At 41.3% G+C, this 26040-nt stretch overlaps 1 protein-coding gene across 6 annotated transcripts in view; it reads right to left on the bottom strand.

Moving 5' to 3' along the window:
* Positions 1-20273, bottom strand: part of SYTL4 (synaptotagmin like 4) — a 56206-nt gene extending 35933 nt beyond the window's left edge. For 2 of the 6 annotated variants that reach the window (XM_031660626.1, XM_009197925.2), the window contains exons 1-2: positions 20134-20271; positions 19542-19635 (exon numbers count right to left, since the gene is read on the bottom strand). The gene's annotated coding sequence lies outside the window, so the exon portion shown is untranslated. Of the gene's footprint in view, positions 1-19541; positions 19636-20133 lie in introns of all 6 variants that reach the window. The other 4 variants (XM_009197923.3, XM_031660627.1, XM_003917973.3 and 1 more) reach the window with 2 other exon arrangements.
* Between the last annotated feature and the right edge of the window lie 5767 nt (positions 20274-26040).

Genomic DNA, 26040 nt, shown 5'->3' with positions numbered 1-26040 from the left:
GTTTTCAAATCGCTGAACACCAGGCAATCAAGGACTATGATTTCTGAGACGGGAAACAAATAAGGTGAGCCCTTTGATTTTCCCAGCTTACTGTCTTAAGGGACTTTCCAGATAATGGTACAGAAAGGAAGAACCCAGGTAGAGCCTAGTAAACTCCCTGAGTTCTGGAGACAGAGCTGAGAGTCTGGGAAAAAAACAGGTAGCTGGAGTTCATAGGACAGAGGACCTGAGAGAGCTCCACAGAAAGAGAAAGAGATCTTCAGAGGCCTGCAGAAGATTTCACTCAAGTATTTAGCAAAGGAGTGATTAGCCCATGATATGCCTGTGAGGAAATTACTCTGGGCCAGGGAAAGAACTACCTGAAAGGATTCGAAAGAACAATGCCTGTCATTCACACAGGGCTAAGAATAGTGCCTGTTTCCTCCAGCCAAATTGGAAAACCTCATGATTCACAGGACACGAGCTGAAGGACTCAGAAGGGTCTTGCCTCAGTGGTGGGAAACAGCCCAGATTATGCACTGCTCCGGTCCTGCCTAACAAATATAAACAGCAAAACCTTAAAGGGTCACTCTGTATCTAAGTAATTTAAGTGCATGCCAGAGCTCAAGTATATTTATAGTAATACAAAAATATGCAGTACTCAACAAGGTCAAAGTCATATTTGGTACCCAGTAAAAAAACTCACAGGCATGCACAAAAGCAAGAAAATATGATCCATAATAATGAGAAAAATCAATCAAAAAGACCAAGAACTGACACAAATGTTAGAATTAGTAAACAAAGTCATTAAAGCAGTTATTATAACTACATTCTATATGTCCAAAAAGTTAGGTAGGGGACATGGGAGATGTAAAAAGACTCAAATCAAACCTACGGATAAAAGGTACAATATCTGAGATGAAAAATACACTACTTGGGATTAACAGCAAATTGGACATTACAGTAGAAAAGAGTTAAGAACTTGAAGACATAGCAATAGAAATTATTCAAAATGGAACGCAGAAAGAAAAAAATTGAAAAAAAAGAAAAAGGAATTAATGAGCTGTAGGACTTCAAGCTACCTTCTATACATGTCATTGATGTCACCAAAAATAATGGCCCAAATTTGGTGAACACTATAAACTCACGGATCCAAGAAGCTCTATGAACATTAAGCACCAGAAACATAAAGAAAAATACACCATGTGGCACACCATAAATTGCTTAAAACCAGAAATAATGGGAAAATCTTAAAAGAAGCTAGAGTGGTGGGGTGGGGTGGGGTTGGGGTCTTGGGGAAGGACACATTATATATATACAGATGAACAAAGATCATGATAACAGCAAATTTATCATTGGAAACAATGCAGTGTAAAGACAGAACGACCTCTCTAAAATACCGAAAGAAAAAAAAAAAAAAGATCGACCTAGATAGAATTCTACACGCAGCAAGATATTATTCAAAAACAGAGGTGAAATAAAGACTTTTTCAGACATGCAAAAGTTGAAAGAATTAATCACCAACAGACCTGCACTATAAAAAATGTTAAAGGAAGTCCTTGAGGCAGAAAGAAAATGGTACTGCACAGAAATATAGGTCTACAAAAAGAAATACAGAGCACATGCAATGGTAACAATGTAGGTAAAAATACTTTTTTCTTATTATTTAAATCTCTTTTAAAATATAATCGACAGTTTAAAGGAAAAACAACGATATATTGTGAAGTTCAAAACATATGGTAGAACAAAGCTGAAACTTAACCTGATTTCAAGAGACACTATAAATCCACAGTAATCAAGTCACTGTGGTATTGGGCATGAAGATAGACAAATAAATAAAAGGAACAGAATAGAGAGTATGGAAATAAGCCCTTATGTTTACAGTCACTTGATTTTTTTAATAAAGGTTAAGGGAAGTTTAGTGGAGAAATGACAGTCTTTTCAACAAGTAGTGCCGGAAAAACTAGATATCCATATGAAAAAAAAAGCACGCATTTCTGACATGACACGTAAAAGCGTGATCCAGAACTTGATAAATTAGGCTTTGTCAAAATTTAAAACCTCTGCTTTGTAAGAACTTTATTAGAAAATAAAAAGATAAGCCATATACTGGAAGAAAATATTTGCAACTAGTATATCTGATAAGGACTTATATCCAGAATATATAAAGAACTCTCAGAACTCTACAATTTTTTTAATAACACACATTTTAAAAATAGACAAAAGATATGAATAAACATATCACCAAAGAAGATATACAAATAGCAAATAAACACATGAAAACATGCTCAACATCATTAATCATTAGGGAAATACAAACTAAAACCACAGTGAGATATCACTACACACTTATTAGAATGACCCAAATTTCAAATACACCAAATGTTGGCAGGCATTTGAAGCAACTGGAACTCTCATACACTACAATGGGAATGTGAAATGGTATAGCCGTATCAGAAAACAGCTTAGTAGTTTCTTAAAAAGTTAAACATATATCTCCCATATGATCCATGCTTTCCACTTTTGGTATTTATCCAAGAAAAGCAAAAGCATATGTAGGCCGGACATGGTGGCTCACACCTGTAATCCAAGCACTTTGGGAGGCCAAGGTGGGCAGATCGCTTGAGGTCAGGAATTTCAAACCAGTCGATCAACAGATCAACATGGTGAAACCCCATCTGTACTAAAACTACAAAAAATTAGCCAGATGTGGCGGCAGGTGCCTGTAATCCCAGCTACTTGGGAGGCTGAGGCAGGAGAATAGCTTGAACCCAGGAGGTGGTAGTTGCAGTGAGCCAAGATTGTGCCACTGCACTCCAGCCTTGGCAACAAGAGTGAAACTCCGTCTCAAAAGAAAAAAAAAACAAAAATTAGCTGGGTGTGGTGGTGGGCGCCTGTAATCCCAGCTACTTGGGAGGCTGAGGCAGGAGAATCACTTGAACCTGGGAGGTGGAGGTTGCAGTGAGCTGAAATCACGCCACTGCACTCCAGCCTGGGCAACAGAGCGAGACTCCACCTCAAAAGGGGCGGGGGGAAGCAAGCACATGCCCACACAGATTTGCATGGAAATGTTAACAGCATTATTGGTAATAGCCCAAATCTGGAAACAACCCAAATGCCCACTAAGAGGTAAGTGAATAAACAAATTGTAGTATACCCATGCAATGGAATACTATTCAGCAACAGAGAAGAATGAACTACTGATACACACAGCAACATGAATGAATCTCAAAATGATTATGCTGACTGAAACAAGCCAGGCAAAAAATAACACTGTATGATTTCATTTATATAAAACTCTAGAAAATGCATAGTGACAGCAAACAAAATCAGTGGTTTCAGGAGTTGACAGGGGGTGAGGAGGGTAACAGTACAGAGGGACAAGAAAGAAGGATTACAACATGGCACAAGGAAATTTCTGGAGGTGACAGATGTTCAATATCTTGATTCTGGTGATAGTTTCATGGATGTACACAGATATCAAAATTTGTCAAATTGTATACTTTATATATAATTTGTCTATTGTAGTTCAATAAAATGTTTTTAAACATTTTAGTATTAAATGTAACTAAAGTTTCTTCTTGTAATCATGTTTCCCAATCCCAGAATGCCTACAAGACACTAGGAGCCTTTAAATTAATTGAAACACTAAAATATTTTATGTCAAGGTTTTTTAATAGAGAATAAACAATACAGAGTAGGTTTGAAATATTTCCCTTACTATACAGTTTTGTTATCTAAAAGATGTTTCACCTTTTAACTTTTCAATTTGTTAAAAATGTAAAAGACACCAGGTTCAGGAACAGCAATAAAATGTTTGCATAACTGGTGCCTGGAACTGTAATATGAGTATGATTATTTAGTAAGTGCATCCAAACAATATACTTTATTTTAAAATGTATATACTTTGTGAGGCATCAGTCTTTAAAATCAAGTATAAAAATAAAGAGAAGTTAGAATCAGATGTTCAAGTAGCTGTATCATAAACCAAAATTTTGTTTAAATGAAGCACACTTCATGTCATTGGTCTCATCAAAATGAGAGCAAAGGTTATTGCACCATTAATAAATATTAGAATTAATTTTAAAAAGTTCATTTAATCTCTCATCTTTTATTTCTATTTTTGTACTTTTTCTTTGAGACAGAGTCTCACTCTGTCACCCAGGCTGGAGTGCAGTGGCACAGTCGTAGTTCAGCATAGCCTTGACCTCCTGGACTCAAGCAATTCTCCCACCTCAGCCTCCCCAGTAGCTGGGATCGCAGGCACAAGTCACCACACCTGGCTAATTTGTTTTTATTTTTGGTAGAGATGGGGTTTCACCATGTTGCCCAGGCTGCCTCGGCCTCCCAAAGTGCTGGGATTACTAGCGTGAGACACCACACCTGGCCTGTGCATGCTTTATAATATGTGACCAATACAGTGGTAAATAATGTAGTTTATAAATACTTATTTTAGGAGTGATAAAAATTTGGGGTGATAAAGGTGAGTAATCAAAAAAGCTGGGACGTCCCTTACTTAAAGGCTGGTTAAGGGAAACTATTCCACAAATTGCCATATATTTTCATGATTCTGCTTGTAGAGAGATATGATGTATGTTAATTAGGAAAGAATAAATCATTCTGATGATTGTAATGCAGTTGTTCTTATGCAAGTAGTACAGCATAATGAATAAGAATTTTTGCTGTCATAAGACACATTCAAAAGTGGACTCTAGGCTAGGTGAGGTGGCTTATGCCTGTAATCCTAGCAATTTGTGAAGCCAAGGTGAGAGGATCTCTTGAGTCCAGGAGTTTGAGACCAGCCTGGGCAACATGGTGAAACCCCATCTCTACACACACACACACACACACACACACACACACATTAGCCAGGTGTGGTGGTGTGCGCCTGTAATCCCAGCTACTTGGAAGGCTGAGGTGGGAGGATCACCTGAGCCTGGGAGGTCAAGGCTGCAGTGAGCCGAGATCGGGCCACTGCACTCCAGCCTGGGTGACAGAGTAAGACCCTTTCTCAATCTCTCTCTCAAAAAAAAAAAAGTGGACTCTATTAACTAATTGTGACAAAGGCAATGACAGTATATAAAGCAGATCAAGCTAAAGTACTGTCAAAACTAATATCCATTATTTGTGTGGGTTTCCAGAACATGGGTGAAGCATAGCCCTAAAAGGTAGCAAAATCCAGTACCCATGGGCGGGGGACTAGTTATTTGATAATCTAAAGGTAAAAGAGTTGATTTGGCCGGGAACGGTGGCTCATGCCTGTAATCCCAGCACTTTGGGAGGCCAAGGCAGGTGGATCACCTGAGGTTGGGAGTTCGAGACCAGCCTGACCAACATGGAGAAACCCTGTCCCTACAAAAAATACAAAATTACCTGGGCATGGTGGCGCATGCCTGTAATCCCAGTTACTCGGGAGGTTGACGCAGGAGAATAGCTTGAACCCGAGAAGCAGAGGTTGTGGTGAGCCGAGATCATGCCACTGCACTCCAGCCTGGGCAACAAGAGCAAAACTCCCTCTCCAAAAAAAAAAAGTTGATTTTAGAGCACGGAAAAATGAGACCAAATCCAGAGTATATGGTGGTCTGCAAAACTTAAAAAAAAAAGAAAAAGAAAAAAGAAAAACACTCAAGTAGAAAAGAAAGGTTCCAGGGATGCAGGGCTTCCTAAAATTCCCTTGTCTGCATCCAGCCACCCATGCACAAAAATGCCAATGGATAACATCTTACTGGTAACATTTGCGTGAGCATACAACATTGCTTACAGTCAATAAAATATTTGCTTTGGGATATTGTGTTAGTTATTTTATCAACTGCCCCTTTCAATTTTAGGGTGATGTCTCTCCTAGAAAACTATAAATATGTTTATTAAAATATATCTGTCTTAGATACCTATTCCAGGCTACTCACACAAATTCAAAGAAGATTCAAATTATAATCTGCTAAGTCTGGCTTCTTAGAAGTTTCAAAGTTCCCTTTGGATTCAGAACCCAGCTCGCATCTCCCCAAATCCTTTCTGGCTCTTGGGTTAAATAATGTAAATTACCTGGCCCCAAAGACTTTTCTGCAAGAGCTCCCTCTGCTGTCCTGGTAATTATCTTTGAATGTGTGCATGGTTTCAGGCCTTCCAAATCCTACTTCTTTCCCTGTCCTAGAGCTCTGTATTCTGCACTGTTACAGAATGCTAACTAGTTAGGAGGGCCAACTATGTGCTAAGTGATACACTAGCTGGCTAAGAAGAAAAGAACAGAGCGTAGTCCATGCCCACAGAGTTCACAGTTTAGTAGCAGAGACACCTAAATAATCCCTAAAAAAAAAAACAAAACACGGTAACCAAAGAAATATATGCATGATATATTATAAGAATACCAAGGGAGGGCACGTAATTCAGGTTGGGGAAAGGGAACTAGAAAGAGAATATCCAGCAGTAGCATATGAACTGATTGTAAATTAATGTGTTTCAGCTGGATAAGCAGGAGAACGAGGGCTTTCCAGGCAAAGTGCGTAGCATTTACAAAAGCATGGAGGCATAAAGCAACGTGGTATAAGCAAGTAGTACAATGATGCTGGTTGGTTTAAATTCTAAGGGAGGCCGGGCGCGGTGGCTCACGCCTGTAATCCCAGCACTTTGGGAGGCCGAGGCGGGCGGATCACGAGGTCAGGAGATCGAGACCATCCTGGCTAACACGGTGAAACCCCGTCTCTACTAAAAATACAAAAAATTAGCCAAGCGTGGTGGTGCGCACCTGTAGTCCCGGCTACTCGGAGGCTGGGACAGGAGAATGATGTGAACCGGGGAGGTGGAGTTTGCAGTGAGCCGAGATTGCACCACTGCACTCCAGCCTAGGCGACAAAGCGAGACTCCGTCTCAAAAAAAAAAAAAAAAATTGTAAGGGAGAATGCGGAAGAGCCAGGTGGGGAATCACATCACGTGTGGCTGGCGGGTGCTCCATATGCTATGCTCAAAAACATGGCTAATTAGCCTTTGACAACAGAAATCATTGAAGAGTTTTAGGTAAGGCAAGGACTTGTTAGGGCACACTGACAATTTTGCAGAATATGGATTTGAGGAGGCTGTGGCATAAATCCAGGGGAAAGATAACAAGAGCCAAAAGTAGATGGCAGTGGCACTAGAGATGGAAAGGAGCATATTAAAGACAACACAGAGAGAAAATCTGCAGGACCTGTGAATGTTCTGTAACACAAGTACGGCCTCTTCTACTAGGACTTGGAGTTCTGATGTGCTAGATTTCTAATCAACGACAGTATAGCATAGAATTGTGCTTAAAAGCACTGGATCTGAGCTGCCTGGGTTTAAATCGCAGCTTTGCTTTTTCCCTGAGTTAACTTTGGACAAGTTATTTAACCTCCGTGAGTCTGTTTCCCCATTTGTAAAAATGAGGATTAATAATAAGAGCTCCTGGCCGGGCGCGGTGGCTCAAGCCTGTAATCCCAGCACTTTGGGAGGCCGAGACGGGTGGATCACGAGGTCAGGAGATCAAGACCATCCTGGCGAACACGGTGAAACCCCGTCTCTACTAAAAAATACAAAAAACTAGCCGGGCGAGATGGCGGGCGCCTGTAGTCCCAGCTACTCGGGAGGCTGAGGCAGGAGAATGGCGTGAACCCGGGAGGCGGAGCTTGCAGTGAGCTGAGATCCGGCCACTGCACTCCAGCCTGGGCGGCAGAGCGAGACTCCGTCTCAAAAAAAAAAATAAATAAATAAATAAATAATAAGAGCTCCTGCCTACGGCTGTGAGGATTCAAGCATGCATCATGAGTAAAAGGAATAGCATAGTGCCTGGCCTAGAGTAAGCACCCAATATTGGTAGCTGTTTAGTTTTAATTATTATTAACCATATGCTTTGGAAAATATATGAGCATATGGCAGTTTTGACATCTTTCTATGAAATTTGAGAAATCTAATCAGTATTCTTGCCTAGATGGAAGGTCACCGTACCTCTCTGCATGGAGGGAGGCTGACAAGCATAAATATGAAGCAAATGTTAGTAATTAGATATGATCAGTTTAAAGGATATTTATTTATATACTGTTCCAGACAAGATTTAAAGTGACTTACAAAGATGCATAAAACATCAAAAAATAGCATACATTTTAAAATAGGATATAAAAGAAGAAAAATAGGAGTGGAGACAAACTGGTAGAGTCAGTATCAAGGCTCCAAAACCAAAGGGCAACTAAGGCTTCCTAGGAGTCAGCTGGGGTCCAGACCCCCACCTGTCCATCCATGGGGCACATCTATGCCTCACATAAAATCCCCTAGGGCCTGCTGAGTCCATTCTCAAACGCTGTATGGAAGCAAAGCTGTATTTTTCCCTAACAATGAGAAATTTACAATCAGCTCTTAATTTTACAAAATTCTGATTTTGCACTAAGGTTGTGGCTCCCTACAATCCTTTTCAAAATAGATTCTACAAAAGTAGAGTTTGCAGGTGCTGAGGCATTTTGTGCTTTTCACTTTTTTTTTTTTTTTTTTTTTTTTTTTTTGGGAGATGGAGTCTCACTCTGTTGCCCAGGCTGGAGTTAGGTGGTGACAGCTCACCTCAACCTCCACCTCCTGGGTTCAAGGGATTCTCCTGCCTCAGCTCCCCCAGTAGCTGGGATTACAGACGTATTCCATCACACCTGGCTAATTTTTGTATTTTTAGTAGAGATGCGGTTTCACCATGTTGGCCAGGCTGGTCTCAAAAGCCTGACCTTGTGATCTGCTCACCTCGGCCTCCCAACATGCTGGGATTACAGGCGTCAGCCATCTCATCTGGCTGGTTTTCACTCCTTTTACGATATCCACCAACTGATGAAGATGATGACAATAATAGTTAACACTTCTATAATGTATTATTTACGATGCACTTTTCTAAGCACTTTAGTCCTCACAATCACACTATGAAGTAGGTACTAAATTATTATGTCTACTTTACAAATGAGGAAAGTGAGGCACAGATTGAGCAAATAACTTGCTCAAGGTCACATGCCCTGTGACAGTCTGGTTTTTGGACGCAGGCCATCTGGTTCCACAGTCCAAGCTCTTAACCGCTATACTATATTATACTGTCTCTTCATATTCTGGCAATATTGCTCTATATAGTGATTTTTGGAAAAGGGGACATCAGCCTCAGGAACTTGAGGTGGGGTTTCTAAAAGTCTTCAGCTAATAACAAACATAATGTTTGACAGGCCCTGAGTCTGGCTTACTTTCCCAGACCCCTGACCTTGTCCTGCAATATGTGAAACAGGCCAGACAACTCTAGCTCAAAGCAACATTATACACAAGAAAATAACTCATTCCCCTCATCCGGGACATCCCTCCTAAAAGATGGCAGGTGCATAATGGTGGGGCAGGGGGTGGGAGTGGGCAGCAGGGTGGAAGAAGGCAGTGGTAGTAACTAAAATATCTCTTTTGTTAGCTCTTAGAATCATATGTGGGGACAATTTCCTCCAGATGGAATTCACATAGCTACCTTTCAATGCCAACAAATTCTGTTCATAAATGGTTTGTAGAAATTCCCACTTAAAATAATATATAACACTCTAAAACAAGTCCCAGAAGGAAGTCATATATCTTAATACTATATATTCACTTCTCCTGCAGAATGGTTGTTTTGGATATGTGGAAATGTGGTCTTTCATGAATTCACACATTTTTTCCCTTGCTCCTCAGCAACTTTAGAAGATGCCTTAAACCCACCACCAATCCTAGATGGCAGATTTCCATAAATGTGGTACATAGAAGTAAATCTAAAATATTATAAAAACAAGACCATGTGTCCAAACACCCTACTTGGCAACAGGGAAAATACATATATTAAAGCAAATCCCATTTAGCTTTCCGGCTTTCAAAATCTACATTTGAAGCTTCCTCTAACATGAGCCAGACACAAGAGCCTCATAAGGTTGACGGGTGTAGGATGGCCAGTTTACCCTCTTCTCTGACAAAGGCCCCTTCCTTGACACCCCAATTTTTAGATTTTTTTAAAAATCTAAAATCCCCAACTAAAAGAATGGCCTGTTTTAAAATCTAGGTCATTTATATGTATAAAACATTTTTAAGTCCAGTGAGAGCTGACACATTGTTATTTTTCAATAAGCCTCATCACCTCCCACGCAGAACACTATTATCTTTCCTTAGTCAACAAGCTTTGATAATGCAGCACCCCCACAGGGAAGACCCTCTTCTCCTGCCAGGATCACAGATGGTGGGGATTTCTAAACTGAACTCTAGCTGGCATCTGATTATTTCTTGCAGACCATGTCACCTAAAAATTACCCACACAGTCCCCTTAAATGTGAAATCATCATGGTTCATGACTAATCCAACCCATGCTCACACATAACTGTGATTTCATGCATTAGGTTTCTTTTTAATTTTAGGGATGCTGTGATCTGGCTATGGCCACAGAAACCTTAAAACAATAAAAAATAACCTGTAGTTGAATTTAAATTGAACTGCATATGTGGCAGGTAATTTTAAAGTGTTACTTGAGGCCTATAAGATGCCAAATAAATGCTAATTTCTTTCAAATAAAATATTAATAAATATATACACGAACATATGTACATTAAAAGGTAGGTATAAATTGGAGAACAATATAAAAATAAATGTAAAATATTAACTTATTACAAGCCCTCTTTCCCTCCTAAACTGCTTAACCATAATTACTTTACACATTACATCAAATCCCTAGAGCAAGATTAGTACATGCATTATCAACATCTGGTCTACAGCTAGAAGCAATATCCTAATATTTTAAAGAAATAAAGTATAAAAAATTAAAACCAATAAAATGTTCAAATTAGATTTGTATATATTTATTTTCAATATTGACATAGTAAGTAAAAACACCTTAAAAAGTTGTAAGGGGACAAGAAGTACGAGTTTTCATAATTCAGTTAGTATAACTTGAGATAAAGCAAGATATTCAAAATGCCTAGATGGACCTTCTTAGCCCTATATATGTAAATATTTGATCCTAATATTATCATTAGTTACAAATAGAGCTACACATACCGGAATCAGCACATCAATAAGGATGTTCTTTTAGTTTATAAAAATAATCTTCCCCACTAGATTGTAAGCTGTATGAAAGAAGGGACTTTGTTTTGTTCATCTCTGTACCTTTGGTGCCTAGAGCACTGCCTGGATCATAATATGCACAAAATAAATATTTGTTGAATGAATGAGCTGGCATCAAGAATACCATATATCATATTCAGCCACACCCAAGAGCTTATCATCTAGGACTCTTCCACCTTTGATATAATTGATTCAACACCCCCTCTCTGACCACAACCTGCTGTGCTTCTAGCCTATTCAGTCGATGAGCCCCCCAACTAGCCCCATTCCTATTCTCAGATTTCTTGGGTGGGGGCAGTCTTCCATAGACCCTTCTGCTTTCACCTTGTCAGCTCCTTCCCACCTTTACTTCCTTTCCTAGACAATTTAAATTTTATTGTTTCTTTCTCCTTTTTTTTTTTCCTGAGACTTCTCTGTCGCCCTGGCTGGAGTGCAGTGGTGTGATCTCAGCTCACTGCAACCACTGCCTCCTGGGTTCAAGCGATTCTCCTGCCTCAGCCTCCTGAGTAGCTGGGATTATAGGTGTGTGCCACCACGCCTGGTTAATTTTTGTATTTTTAGTAGAGATGGGGTTTCACCATGTTGGCCAGGCTGGTCTCGAACTCCTGACCTCAGGTGATCCACCCGCCTCAGCCTCCCAAAGTGCTGGGATTACTGGTGTGAGCCACCACACCCAGCCAATTCTATTGTTTCAACTGCACTCTTGTCAATATCCTCAATAATGCATAATTTCACTGCAAATATCTGATTTTAAAAAACTATAGCTCTTCTAAGCCCAACTGTTATACTTTATGCATGTACAAGGACTCCTGAGATCTACTGGAGAAAAACGAAAATCACACTCTGGTAGATTATTATCCATATGAATTATTGGTCACCAAGCTCACCTTAACCCTGCCTGGCACTACAACTATGCTTCCCTAGGCTGCTCTCCTGTTCTCCACAATAACTATTTCAAACCTTCTTCAAACACCACAAATATCTAACTGAAACCTTGTCCCATCTTAACCCCTGCTCTAAGAGGTTGGCCTTAACTATTATATCATAGAGAAATAGAAATACCATCAGACAAGTTCCTGCTGCCAAATCTATGAACCTACTTTCATCTATGCCTATTGAGCATAATCCTCTCTCTCAATCTGGATCCCCTCCCATCTGGCATAAGGACTCTGCCCTCCAAGGATTTTGCTCTATGAATTATTCCCTCCTTCCCACCAACCTTTAAAGAAACTCAAGTCCCTCCTAAATAAATAACAGGTCCTTGATCTTAACTCTTTGCTTGCTACTACCCTTTCTCTGCTCTTCAAAGCCAGACAGATTTCTCTAAGGAATTGTACATAATCACTGCCTCCACTTCCTCATTTCCCCAGTCATTTCTCAACCCACCATAGTTTAGCTTTCTGCCTCACAGTTCTCTGAAATTGCTCTAAGGTCACCAAGAACTTCCTAAATCCAACAGATAGTTCTTGGTCTTCCTAGATTTCTCTGGATCTTTAGTACCACTGACTATATTTTTAACACAGCCATTTCATTTTGAGAAACTTATTCTACTGATATTCAAGTAAATTCACAAATATATATTGTGAGGATGCTCAATATTTGAAACAGCAAAAAAAAAAATTAAAGAACATAAACATCCACCAATAGGAAACTGACTAGTTATGGTACACACATATTAGGGAATATCGTGCCTTTGTTAAAAAGAAGGAGGTACTGTAGTTCTATTTATACTGACACTGAAAGCATATTAGGTTAAAAAATTGCAAATCATATATATTATGATTCCAATTTTATTTGTTTACATTTTAGACAGATTAGATCATGGATGAATGGAAAAATGTCTAGAAAGAAATACAATCTTAACTTTGTTAGCTCTGTAGAGTGGGATAAGCAGGAACAGAAGATTTATATGTTACCTTTTATTGGGTCAAGTAATAAAAATGTAGTCCCATCCCTAAGCACAGCAACACTTCAAGGTAAGAAAAAAATTTCACAGGAGATCAAAAGGGAATGGCCGTAGAGACTGGGGGAAAATATTTTAAGGTCGCCAGGGCTAAGAGAGAAAGGAGAGAAGTGTATCTAATGGTTTCAAACATGGAATGAGAGATCTACTAAAAACAAGAAGAGGTAAGTATCCAATAGACAGAGAGTGTGAACAGATAATTCTTAAAGGGGAAAAATCAGATGTCCAATAGATATCAAAAAGAAAAAGTTTCACTCTTACTGGCAATAAAGATTTTTGTATGTTTGCTTATTGATTCAGCAAAATTTTAGAAAGACAATTTTCAGTTTTTAAAAAGGATTTAAGAGATATTCTCATATTTTGCTGGCAAATGTAAATTAGGAAGACCTGTTAAAAAGCAATGTGACAATTTGATTTCTAAAAAAACTGAACTTCACAGAACTTATCACAATTGTAATTTAAAAACTATGTGATACAATATTTAATACACACTTCCCCTGCCGAAATAAGTTCCAGGAGAAAAATGGCCATTGTCTACCTTCTTCTCAGCCATACCTCAAGCATCTAGCTGGGTTGATGGATGGATAGATGGATAAATCTACATTGTAGGATCCTGGCTGTAGGCTCTCAGTTGGTACAATGTAAATCCTCAGTAAATCAACACAGAGCATGGCACATCGTAGGCCCTCAGTAAATCAAATCATGTTTTCTGATGAGTTTAAAGATACTGGTACTAATGGTATTCTGATGCCTGAATTGATAGAGCTACAAACAAGAAGCAGTGTAGATGCCATGGAAATTTTCTACTTCTTAAAAATTATTCAAGTTCAAGTTAGGTTTAGATACTCACAGATATGAATATGAAAGCCACAGTGGTCCATCATTTCAACTATTCTTCTGCCAGGGCCATCCAATCTCCAGCCCTCTCCCTATTTCTGTCACAGCCACCCAGAAAAAATCCCTCATACTAGATTGTCCACACTGTGTTCCTGGTCTGATGAGTGCTGCCGGAGAGAATGGATACAGGGTTCTGCGACTTCGGGTGGAGACAAATTCAAGTTACCCAAGCCATTTTAAAATTTTTTCCAGTTTTATGGAGGTATGCTTGACAAAAATTGTACATATTTATGGTATACAGCATGATATTTTGAAATACATATACATAACCTGGATGATATGCCGCTAAAGAACTCCTCTTTTCATCTCTCTCAAATGTTATTCTAAACCCTTCACTGTTCTTCCCCTCTTTACTCTCTGGTCAACCTTCCACTCTCTTGTTGAGGGCGCAGGAGCTCTCTCAAAATCCTGCCCCTCTACAGCTCCCTCCTTCTCCATAGTTTTTACCAAGAGGATTAGTGAATCCTCTTGTCTCAATGGAAGAGCCACCACTCTTTCTCTAAGGCTAGCCTTTTCCCCGCTTTCACTCTGGCACTCCCACCCTCTGACTTTCTCAGGGACCTTGCATCATCAAGCTGTATGCCATCTGCACATAAATGGGCTCATCTCTCTCTTATATTTAAAGTAAAACAAAATTAAATAAAACAGCCTTTTTATCCCCTGTGCCTTACCGTCTATAAGGGACACTCTCTCCTTCCCATCATAGCCAAGCTTCTTCAATGTATATACTACATTTTTTAATAATATAAATTTATGGGGTATACATGCAATTTTGTTACATATGCAGTGGTAAGTCAGAGATTTCAGGGTATCTACAACCTGAATAACATACATTGTACCCATTAAGACATTTCTCATCATCTACCCTTCTCCCACCACTCACCCTTCTGAGTCTCCACTGTCTATCACCCCACTCTCCATGTCCATGTGTATCTACCACATTTTTTATCAGTCCTTCTCAGTCCTCACTGCCCAACCCTCCACAATCTGCCTTCTCTCCTGCTGTACTGATGTTGTCATTGGCCTCCTAATTGCCAAATCTAATGAACATGTTTTTTAAATGTTTTATAGTGGGTTTTATCTGATTACGAGAGGGGTACGCATCATGAACAAAGTTATGACATATGACAGACTAGAGAGAAAAAAACTTGCACTATATAACAGGCAATGGGTAAATATAACTAATAAATATAGTGTTCTTACAAACAAATCAAATATATAACCGAAAAGATAAATGTGCAAAGGATATAAAGGAGCAAGTCTCGGAAAAATACAAATAGCTAACACAAATGAAAAGATGCTCAGCCGCACTAGTGATCAGAGAAATGCCAAGTTAAATCAGTTAGATACTATTTTTCACCTATCAGATTGGAAAATATTAAAAGTGTCATCCATCCTCAGCAAGGGCAGGAGGAAAATCACTCGCAATAGTGAAAGGGTAAACCCTCTTGGATGTCACTCTGGTGATGCCTACTTAAATTGTTTAATGTATATATCCTTTGACCTAACAATTCTATTAGAAAGCTACCCCACAAAAATACTTGCATATATATATCCTTGAGCATTATGCAAGGATGTTTGTGGCAGACTTGTGGTGGCTTGGGCTATGGTGATAGGCAGAGGAGATGGAGACGTGTGGCAGAATACATGACACAGTCTGAAGATCAGGTCAGCAGGACTCCCTCATGAATTAAATTGGGTGGAGGGCAGTGAGAGAAAAAGAAGAATCAAGGGTGATCTTAGGTTCTTGGTTTGAGCAACTGAATGGATGATGGTGACATTTTACTGAGACAGGGAGTGCTGAGGGAAGAGGGTGGGAATACAAGGGCAATCAGGAGTGCCGTTCTGGCCACGTTACATTTGAGAGGTCTATCTGATAGACAAGGAGAGATGTCGAATACGTCATTGGATATATGAAGCTGCAGCTTAGAAGAAAGGCCTGGGTCACAAACATAAATTTGGGAGTGACGAGTAGCTAGACAGATGTTCTTCAAAGCCATGCAGCTTGGAAGAGAGCCTCTCTGAAGATTTTAAATGGAGAAAAGTCCAGGGACTGAAACCTGGGTCACTGCAATGTTCAAAGGCAGGGGAGACAAATTTAGTAGAAAAAGAAGCTGGTCAGTTTTTTGTACAAATTTGAGTTTCAAATAAGTTAACATATATTAAATGATGAGAATCACATATTTACCACCTTATGAAGGGCCCAACTCTTTCCAAGTCTGTCTTCTAAGACATTCTGGCCTCTTCCTTTCTGAACATTTCAAAACACTTTTAAACAGAATAGCACTTTTTTCCTTTATGTTACACAGTGGTTTCTTCACACTGCACAATCGTCCTGGTAGAAAACTAGTTAAATACAACACAAACAGCACTCAGCTACGGCTTTTCCATAAAGTTCCATAATCCAATAACCACCTCATACCTAAAAGGCTATGGGTAACTTGAAACCAGAAGCCTAATTTGTGCCATCCGTTATTCTTTTGAGCTGTTCGCTTCCCCATTGCACAGTAACTTTCTCCAGGCTCTTACTGATCTTGCAAAAAGACTGAAAGGCCTCAAGACATCTGACAATCCACACCCCTTCCTCCCAGTGCGGCCCTGTTTCTACCAACAAGAAGCACAACATTTTTACATTTCCACTTTTAAACTTTAGAGATTTCCATCCAGAGACCCATACTTTTAAAAAATAAGAGAGAGAGGCCAGGCGTGGTGGCTCACGTCTGTAATCCCAGCACTTTGGGAGGCCGAGGCGGGCGGATCACGAGGTCAGGAGATCAAGACCATCCTGGCTAACACGGTGAAACCCCGTCTCCACTAAAAATACAAAAAAATTAGCCGGGCGTGGTGGCGAGCACCTGTAGTCCCACCTACTCAGGAGGCTGAGGCAGGAGAATGGCATGAACCCGGGAGGCAGAGCTTGCAGTGAGCCGAGATCACGCCACTGTACTCCCTCCAGCCCAGGCGACAGAGCAAGACTCCGTCTCAAAAAAAAAAAAAAAAAAAAAAAAAACCAAAAGTAAGAGAGAGTAAGTACTTCCAACTAGGTCAAAGTTGGCATCAGTAATGCAGTCTCAAAGCAAAAATCAGCAGAAGTAAAGCTGAATTTTGGGCCTGGGGCAAACTTACACCTATAGGGTGACAAACTGGGTAGGCTTAGTTTCAGGTCCAGGAGTGCCTAACTCCAAGACTGCCAAATTCCTAGAATGGTAATGCCATTCATTCATTAACAAATATTAGTATGCATCTATGATGTACCAAGGACTGTTCTGGGTCCAAGAGTCTACCGGTGAATACAACAGACAGCAATCCCTGCCCACAGGGTGTTTATGTTATGGTGGGTGAGGGAGTGGCAGGGCAGACAATAAGCAAGAAAAATGTAATAAGGTAGGGAAAGGGCATATGGAACGTTCAGAGAAGGGATTACACGTTTAAATAGGGTGATCAGGGCAAACTTGTAGCCGTGGTATTTCAAGCGCCTCAGGAAGGTGTCTTCTGTACTCTCAACCCCACCATCACTACACCTCAGCACCTTGAAGGAATGGCATGGTACATCCGGTTACTGGCACAAATATTTGCCAATATCTTATATTTAAGACAAAGGGAGCTCCAAGATCCAGACCTTGCCCTTAGAGAATTTACAGCCTTCCAGGTGGAAAAACAACTAAGCAGTGTTAAGGGCTGTACTGAGGTGTAAACAAAGTGCTTTAGGACACAGGATAACTGGCAATTCTGCTTGGGGGAAGAAGTATGTGTTCAGTAAGGCCGTTCCAAAGAAGGTGACTTTAGAACTCAATCTTTTTTTTTTTTTTTTTTTTTTTTTTTTTGAGACGGAGTCTCACTGTGTCTCCCAGGCTGGAGTGCAGTGGCTCGATCTCGGCTCACTGCAAGCTCCGCCCCCCGGGTTCACGCCATTCTCCCGCCTCAGCCTCCCAAGTAGCTGGGACTACAGGCGCCCGCTACCGCGCCCGGCTAGTTTTTTGTATTTTTAGTAGAGACGGGGTTTCACCATGTTAGCCAGGATAGTCTAGAACTCAATCTTGAGGGATGGATAGGAATTAATGTCAGGGGAATGGGCATGGGGGAGGAAAGTTAGCTTTTTAGGAAGAAAAAAAGGAACAGTTTGAGCAAGGTCCCAGAGCTGGGAATAGGGAGGACATTTTCTTCCTATCCCTGCCTGTGGTACTCCATCCATCCCATGACAAAACTAGCACACGATCACCCTCAAGCTCTCTGGTATGGCTGTCAGGAAATCCCTATCACTTATTTCTCCCCTAGCCAGCAGGAGAGGAAGAAATTGAGTCAGGCGCACATCCCTGGAATCCAGGGTTACCCTCCTCTAACTTCAAGACAATTACCACAGAGCTGAGAACCCGGGAGATTTCATTCATCTAGGTACACTCAGGGATGTGTACTTATAGTGGTAATGTGGCAACTGGCCCATGTCAGAAATGAAGTGGGTAAGACATCAGTAAGGTAAGTAGTCCATAGTATCGGCAGTGAATCTAAGGGGGAATCAAGGAGCAAAACATATACTTGGAAGGAAATTTTTTAATCATTTAGTCCTCATTCATGAGCTATTCAGTGCTCCCAACATCCAAGACAATAGAGGTGGTGTGACAGGATAGGAACACAAGCTCTGCCTCCGAGATTGTGAGGGCAAGGCACTTACCCTCTAAGTCTCTTTTTCATCATAATATGGTTATAACTGTAGCACCTATTGTATAGAGTTACTGTGAGGATTGCATTTTTATGTAAAGAACTTATCACAGTGTCTGGCTCAATGGAGCCTAACAATCAGAGCCTAACAAGCTCAGAGAGCCGGAATGCTACATATACTCACAGATCAGTTACCCCAGAACAGGCCTCCGAGCTCCATTTCACTGCTCTGACCAAGAGTGAGACACCTGAAATCGTGTTAGCAGAAATGTTCATCCCCTGCCCAAAAAGAGCCTCACAAGCCAAGTTGGTGGTGCTTTTCTACTAGGGTGCTAAAAACTAAACCACCAAAAATGCGGAAAACTTCATCAAGGCCACATCTCTGCACTGAACATTGTTCCCACAGCGACAAAAGTCTTAAGTCATTAATACCGCAATATTAATAGATTTATGAGAGATGGGGGTGGGGAGCTTAAAGAGCAGAAAAGAAGCCAGTTAAACATAGGAGGTCCAGGATGTACAGAAGACTCATTTTTTTGCCACAAATACACAAGGTCTAGGGTCAACCCTGCCAAGAGCAGTACTCTGGAATTTTACATCCTCTAGTCCTGAAGAAGAAGGGTACTGGGGGAAGAAAAGCTTGGTTAATTAGAAACTCACCACTTTTCAAGCCACCAGAATTCTAACCAAATGATTTCACCACCCCAAATCCCATCTCAATGTTAAGGGTTGGAGGAACACCTTTTTCTGCCCCATTACAAACCATCACAGGAGACAGAAGCATTCTGTGCCCCTTCTGAGATCTCGAGGACCCTCCTCCAGTACCAGGTCTCTCACAGCCTGCTTGAAGAGCGGCAAGATAAACAGCTCCACAGCACGTAGCCAGGTCCCCAGCCCCAAGCGCAGAGGGAGCCCACTGAGGCAGGACTCCGGCCGACCAGCCTCCAGCCTTTACCTGTGGCTGACTGGCCAACGCCAGAGAAGCCGACGCCGAGATGTCGGAGGTCCGAAGAGAGTGCGGGTTAGCGACCCCGCTCGACGGCCAAGCGCTGCGAGAGAAACCCACGAAAAGGTGACTGCACGCCTTGGAGGGCGCAGTTCCCGCTAGGAGCTCGGCCCCGCCCCCGCCCCCAGGGCCAGCTCTCGGGAGGGGCACCAGCTCGGGCTGGCGGGAAAAGCCCGTGCACTCCGCGCGAGGGGAGCCGGAGAGGAGAGGGGAGGCGGCTCCCAGAGGGGCACAGCCCGCGTTAGTGCTAGGTGGGTCAGGGAAGGGGCCAGAAGAAGCCCTAGAGAAAGAAAAGTGGCCGGGAGGGACCGCCCAAGCAGACGGGAGTCCAAGCCTGGGGGGTGCGGTCGGGAGAGGCGGACGGGGAGAGGGAAGACGAGGTCAGGTAGGGAGAAGGAAAAACTAGGGGAGCAGAGAGCAGGTAGGGAAGACGCACGACCCCGAGATGGGGGTGGGGGCGCTTCAGCAGCGAAAAGGAGCTGGGGGTCCAGAAGGAGCCCCCAACCGAGGGCGAGGGGGCGGCCGCTGGCTGCTGACCTACCTGTCACCTGCAACAGGTGCCTCCAGAGAGCTAGACGTCCCAGTGCCGGTTTCGAGGGAGGGTCTCTGGCTCCGGGAAGATCGCCACCCAGCTCCGGCGGCCGGCCCTTCTCACCCTCCCGGGAGGCGGAAAAAGCTGCAACTTTCCCTGGAGCTGGGAGGAGCTGGACTCTTAAAGGGGCCGCACAGCGCCCCGGGCTCCTTAGTAGGGGGCCGCTCAGCCCGAAAGGGAGCTCTGGGACCCAAAGCCTTGAGACACAAGAGGAATGAATGTCCTTCCAGGTTAGAAGTGGGAGCCTAGGGACCGAGGATAGGGGTCTAACACTAGCCGTGCCTCCCCACCCCCTTACTTCCATCTGTTGGTCGCTCCCTTAGATGGTGAAATCACCTGCCCCTTTCGTTCTGCTGAGTCAAAAGTTGTCAAATTGTCTCACACTTCTAAGGAGATAAAAGAATATGAACTATCTAATTTGAGTAAGTAAAATATGATACCATTCTGATCCTTTAACTTGTGGCCTTTTATGGCAAATTGTCTGTCTAAAATAGAAACGTTTTGGGCAAAGGAGTAGACTAAATTCACACATACACACTCAAGAACACAACTGGTTAAAATATTCAACTCACTAGTAATCAAAGAAAAGCAAATTAGAACAATAATGAGATTATTTGGCAAAGAGTTTTGTTTTTTATTTTTTAAATAACACTTAATGATGACAAAGTAGCCACCAAACAAGCTCTCATAATTGCTGATAGGAGCATATGTTGGTTAAAAACCCTTTTAGAAAGCATGTGAGCAGTATATATCAATAGACTTTAAAATGTTTATACCTACCCAGTAATTGCAGATTCCCCTCCCTCTCTTTCCCATCCCTCTCCCCCTCATTTCACATCAGCAATTAAACATGCTCAAGTATCTACCATCTTAAAACAATATCCTCCCTACACAGGAGGTCGCTCTTCAGGTCTTCTTTATGGGCAAATGTATTGAAAACATACTTTACAGGTGAAATTGCAATTTTTATTCCCTTACGTCTCATTCATTTCTCAGCTCTCAGCAGTCTGGCTTCCTTCCCCCACTGAAACTTCTCAATGAGATAAAAAACCAATGACCCTCAGTGTTGATACATCCACAAATAAGTAAGGTATTTTTGGTCCTTATTTTGCTTGACTTCTCCCCTACATTTAACACTGTTAACCATTTCCTCCTCCTTGAAATGTTCTATGGCATCTATGACATTATACTCTTGCTTTTCCTCCTACTCCTTTGCCCTCTCCTCAGTGACCTTTGTAGGCCACTCTTCTGCTATCTGACCTCTGAAAGTCAGACATTCTCAGGGCTAGGATACATATACTCCCTCCCCCAAATAATCTTTTTCACTCACTTGGCTTTAATTATCATATATATGGTCACAACTCTAATTCTACAACTCTACCCAGACCGCTTTATTGAGTTCTATTTTCTTAACATCTCCACTTGAATGTCCTGCAGACACCTCAAATTCAACACATCCAAAGTTAAACCTATCATCTTTTCTCTTAAATTTGTTCCTCCTCCAGTATTTCCTATATCAGTAAATGGCAACATGCCACTCAAGGCAATGGATTCACCAGTCTAGATGCCATTAAGAAAATTCATGATTCATCGGAGAAGGGCAAAATATCAGCATTAACGGGAGTTTGGAAGAAGTTAATTCCAACCCTCATGGATGACTTGAAGAATTCAAGACTTCAGTGGAGGAAGTCACTACACATGTAGTAGAAATAGCAAGAGAACTAGAATTAGAAGTGGAACCCAGAGGCCGGGCGCAGTGGCTCACGCCTGTAATCCCAGCACTTTGGGAGGCTGAGGCGGGCGGATCATGAGGTCAGGAGATCGAAACCATCCTGGCTAACATGGTGAAATCCAGTCTCTACTAAAACTCCAAAAAAATTAGCCGGGCGTGGTGGTGGGCACCTGTAGTCCCAGCTACTCAGGTGGCTGAGGCAGGAGAATGGCATGAACCCGGGAGGCAGAGCTTGCAGTGAGCTGAGATTGCGCCACTGCACTCCAGCCTGGGTGAGAGAGTGAGACTCCATCTCAAAAAAAAAAAAAAAAAAAATGGAACCCAGAGATGTGACTGAATTGCTGCAATCTCATGATAAAACTTGACTGACCAAGGAGTTGCTTCCTGTGTGAATAAAGTGATTTCTTGAGATGGAATCTACTCCTGGTGAAGATGATGTGAACACTGTTGAAACAACAACAAAGGATTTAGAGGCTGGGCGCGGTGGCTCACGCCTGTAATCCTAGCACTTTGGGAGGCCGAGGCGGGCAGATCACGAGGTCAGGAGATAGAGACCACCCTGGCTAACACGGTGAAACCCCATCTCTACTAAAAATACAAAAAATTAGCCGAGCATGGTGGTGGGCGCCTGTAGTCCCAGCTACTCGGGAGGCTGAGGCAGGAGAATGGCATGAATCCAGGAGGCTGAGCTTGCAGTGAGCCAAGATCGCATCACTGCACTCCAGCCTGTGTGACAGAGTAAGACTCTGTCTCCAAAAAAAAAAAAAAAAAAGGGATTTAGAATGTGACATAAACTTAGTTGATAAAGCAGTGGCAGGGTTTGAGAGGATTGACTCTAATTTTGGAAGAAGTTCTACTGCGTGTAAAATGGAATCAAACAGCATTGCATGCTACAGAGAAATCTTTTGTGAAAGGAAGAGTCAATCAATACAGCAATCTTCATTGTTGTCTTATTTTAAGAAATTGCTACAGCCATCCCAACCTTCAGGAACCATCACCCTGATCAGTCAGCAGCCATCAACATCAAGGCGAGACCTCCCACCAGCAAAAAAATTACAACTCACTGAAGACTCACAGGATCATTTGCATTTTTTAACAATAAAGTTTTTCTTTTTTTGAGACAAGGTCTTGCTCTGTCACCACCCTGGAGGGCAGTGGCACAATTGTAGCTCACTGTAGACTCTATCTTCTGGGCTCGAGTAATACTGCCACCTCAGCCTCCAAGTTGCTGGGACTATAGGCACACACCACCATGTGCAGGTATATATATATTTTTAGTATTTTTATTAGAGACAGGCCTCACTATGTTGCCCAGGTTGGTCTCAAACTCCTTAGTTCAAGTGATCCTCCTGCCTTGGCCTCCCAAAAGTGCTGGGATTATAGGCATGAGCCACCGTGCCTGGCCTAAAATATTTTTCAATTAAGGTCGTTGGTTTTTTAGACATAATGAATGCTATTTCACACTTAATAGACTGCAGTATAGTGTAAACATAACTTTTATATGTACTGGGAAACTAAAAAATGTATGTGACTTGCTTTATTGTGGTGGTCTAGAACCAAACCCACAATATCTCCAAGGTATATCTGTATGCAAGAATTTTTATTAAAATATTGATAGTGGATGTCTCTAGGGGATGGAACTAAACAAATTTTTAGTTTTACTCCTACTTTTCTGTCTTTTTCAACTTTCTTTTAATGAGCATGTATGGCTTTGATAATATTTTTTAAATCTTCTTGAGAAATCTTCAAAAGCTAAAAAAAAAAAAAATTAATTCTAGCAGACAAAACAGTAAAAATCCATCTCCCAGGCTCTACCCAGAGTTTTTGTTTGTTTGTTTGTTTTTGTTTTTCTGGGGCTTTTTTATGTTTTAGCCCTTCAATACACTGCCCCACCCTGAAGTGTGAGGCCACTTTGAAAAGGAAATCCTTAGCCTAGATGATAGATAGATAGATGCAGGAAACCACCATGGCACATGTAAACCTTCACGTTTTGCACATGTATCCCAGAACTTAAAGCAAATTTAAAAAAAAAAAAAAAAAAAAAAAAAAAAAAAAAAAAAAAAAAAAAAAGGAAATCCTTTTGTTCTGTCTAGCTTTGCTAATTCAGCTCACCCTCTAGAGCCCTCTACTCAGCCTTGGACTTTGAATGTGTTCCGGCCCCCAAATCTGGCCTGTGGGAACTCAGACCAGGCACTTCTCTGCTCCTTCTTTGCAGCTGGTGCTTGGCAGGAGCTGGAAACACTGTCAGCCAGAAGTAACTTCGGAAACATTTTGTCCAACTCCTTTATTCCTCAGCAAAATTTTAAACTTTACTTCTTTATATGTGTGCAGTTTCTCACTGTCCAAGGTACCCCTCACTAAAGAGGATGTGAGGATTTGACCCCTCTTCTCTAAGACAGTCTCACTGACCAGCTTCAAATACACAGAGAGACAAACATAACTAATGAACCAAAGCAAAGTTAGTCAGTGGCCTGTTTACATACATTCTGTGCTTTGCAAACTGCTGCCCATTTCTGTTTTATCCTCCTCGTCTGCCACAAGTTCAAATTCTTTTATTTTATTTTATTTTATTATACTTTAAGTTCTAGGGTACATGTGCACAACGTGCAGGTTTGTTACATATGTATACATGTGCCATGTTGGTGTGCTGCACCCATCAAAGTTCAAATTCTTATGCTAAACATTGAGAGAGGTCTAATGAGAGCAAACCCAGGCACTATCCTGGCAAAAATGTAAACAGGAATGTATGGATTATCACCCCATGTATAGTATATGATGTCCTGACCCATTGTGAATGATTGAATTCAATGAGTTGATTTTGCCACGTTGAGAGAGTTTGGACCAGTGCAAACTTTAAAAGATGAAGATTTTCCTCAGCCCCAGGTGAAAGGATACCTCGGTATTGAGCAATTACTCTTTTGAAACAGTTTTAAATTTTTCAAAAACATGTAAACATATAGAGAATAATATAACAACAAGGACATGCCCACTACCCAGCTTATGAAGTAAGGCATTACCAAAACAATCGAAACTCTCTGTGTCCTCCTCCATCCTAAGGCTTTCACAATCTCAGATTTGGTCTTGATTATTTCCATGAAATCTGATTTTGCCACACTGAGCAAGTTCTGACCAGTGCAAACCTAAAAAAATGGAGATTTTCCTCAGCCCCAGGTGACAGGATACCATGAAATTCCTTGTATGTCTATACACATTTACTAAATATGTGTCTATCTCTAAACAATACGTAGTACCTTACAGAAATATTATCTTTCTGTATGTACCTTCTGCAATTTGCTTTCCTCACTCAATATTATTCTTATGAGATTTATCCCTGTTGATAGGGGTAAATTTATTTTCACTGCTATAGAGCATTCCAGGGCAATTTATATATCTATTTTGCCATTGATCAGGTACCTTTTAATTGCCAAAGTTTTAATTCTGGTTGCCAGGACACTCCCTTTTCATCTCATGTTGAGTTTACTTTTGTAAAAATCAAAATAAAAAAAAAAAAAAAACAGGCTTCCTAACAAGCATATTTAGTACACCAGTGGTCTACAGTGAGTATAAAGTATAAAAAGTAAATTCAAATCTCTCATTCAGTCAAGATCAAGGTTTCTCAGTCTCTACACTATTGATATATTGGAATGGATATTTCTTGGGGTCGGGGGAAGGTGCTATCCCGTGCACTGCAAGATGTTTAGCAATGTATCTGACCTCCATCCACTAAATGCCTTTATCCACTAGATCACTTTCCAAGTTGTGACAACCACCAATGTCTCCAGATATTGACCAATGTCCCCAGTTGAGAACCACTGGTCAAGATGTACTCAGTACCCACTACATGTGAAGCACTTTAATAGGTACTATGGGAAAATAGATGAACAAACACTGGGAAAAAAAAAAGGCCATTCATTCAAATATAAATATACTGTGCTAGTTAGGCACTGGGGTTTTGGTGAGTCTTTCTTCTGGGAGTTCACAGTTTATTGAATGGGGCAGGTGAAGGCAGGCAAACCAAAAACATAAATTTACAATACAGTGTGGAAAGTGCAAAGCTGGGGAGATGCTCAGGGTATGGGAGAATGCCTCAGGAGGCCATTTACATCAGCCTGATTGGAGAGTGG

This window comes from Papio anubis, chromosome X (genome assembly GCF_008728515.1).
Source record: "Papio anubis isolate 15944 chromosome X, Panubis1.0, whole genome shotgun sequence".
NCBI classification, from domain to species: Eukaryota; Metazoa; Chordata; class Mammalia; order Primates; family Cercopithecidae; genus Papio; species Papio anubis.
The sequence above is the reverse complement of the archived record's forward strand: the minus strand, read 5'-3'. Positions and strand labels throughout refer to the sequence as shown.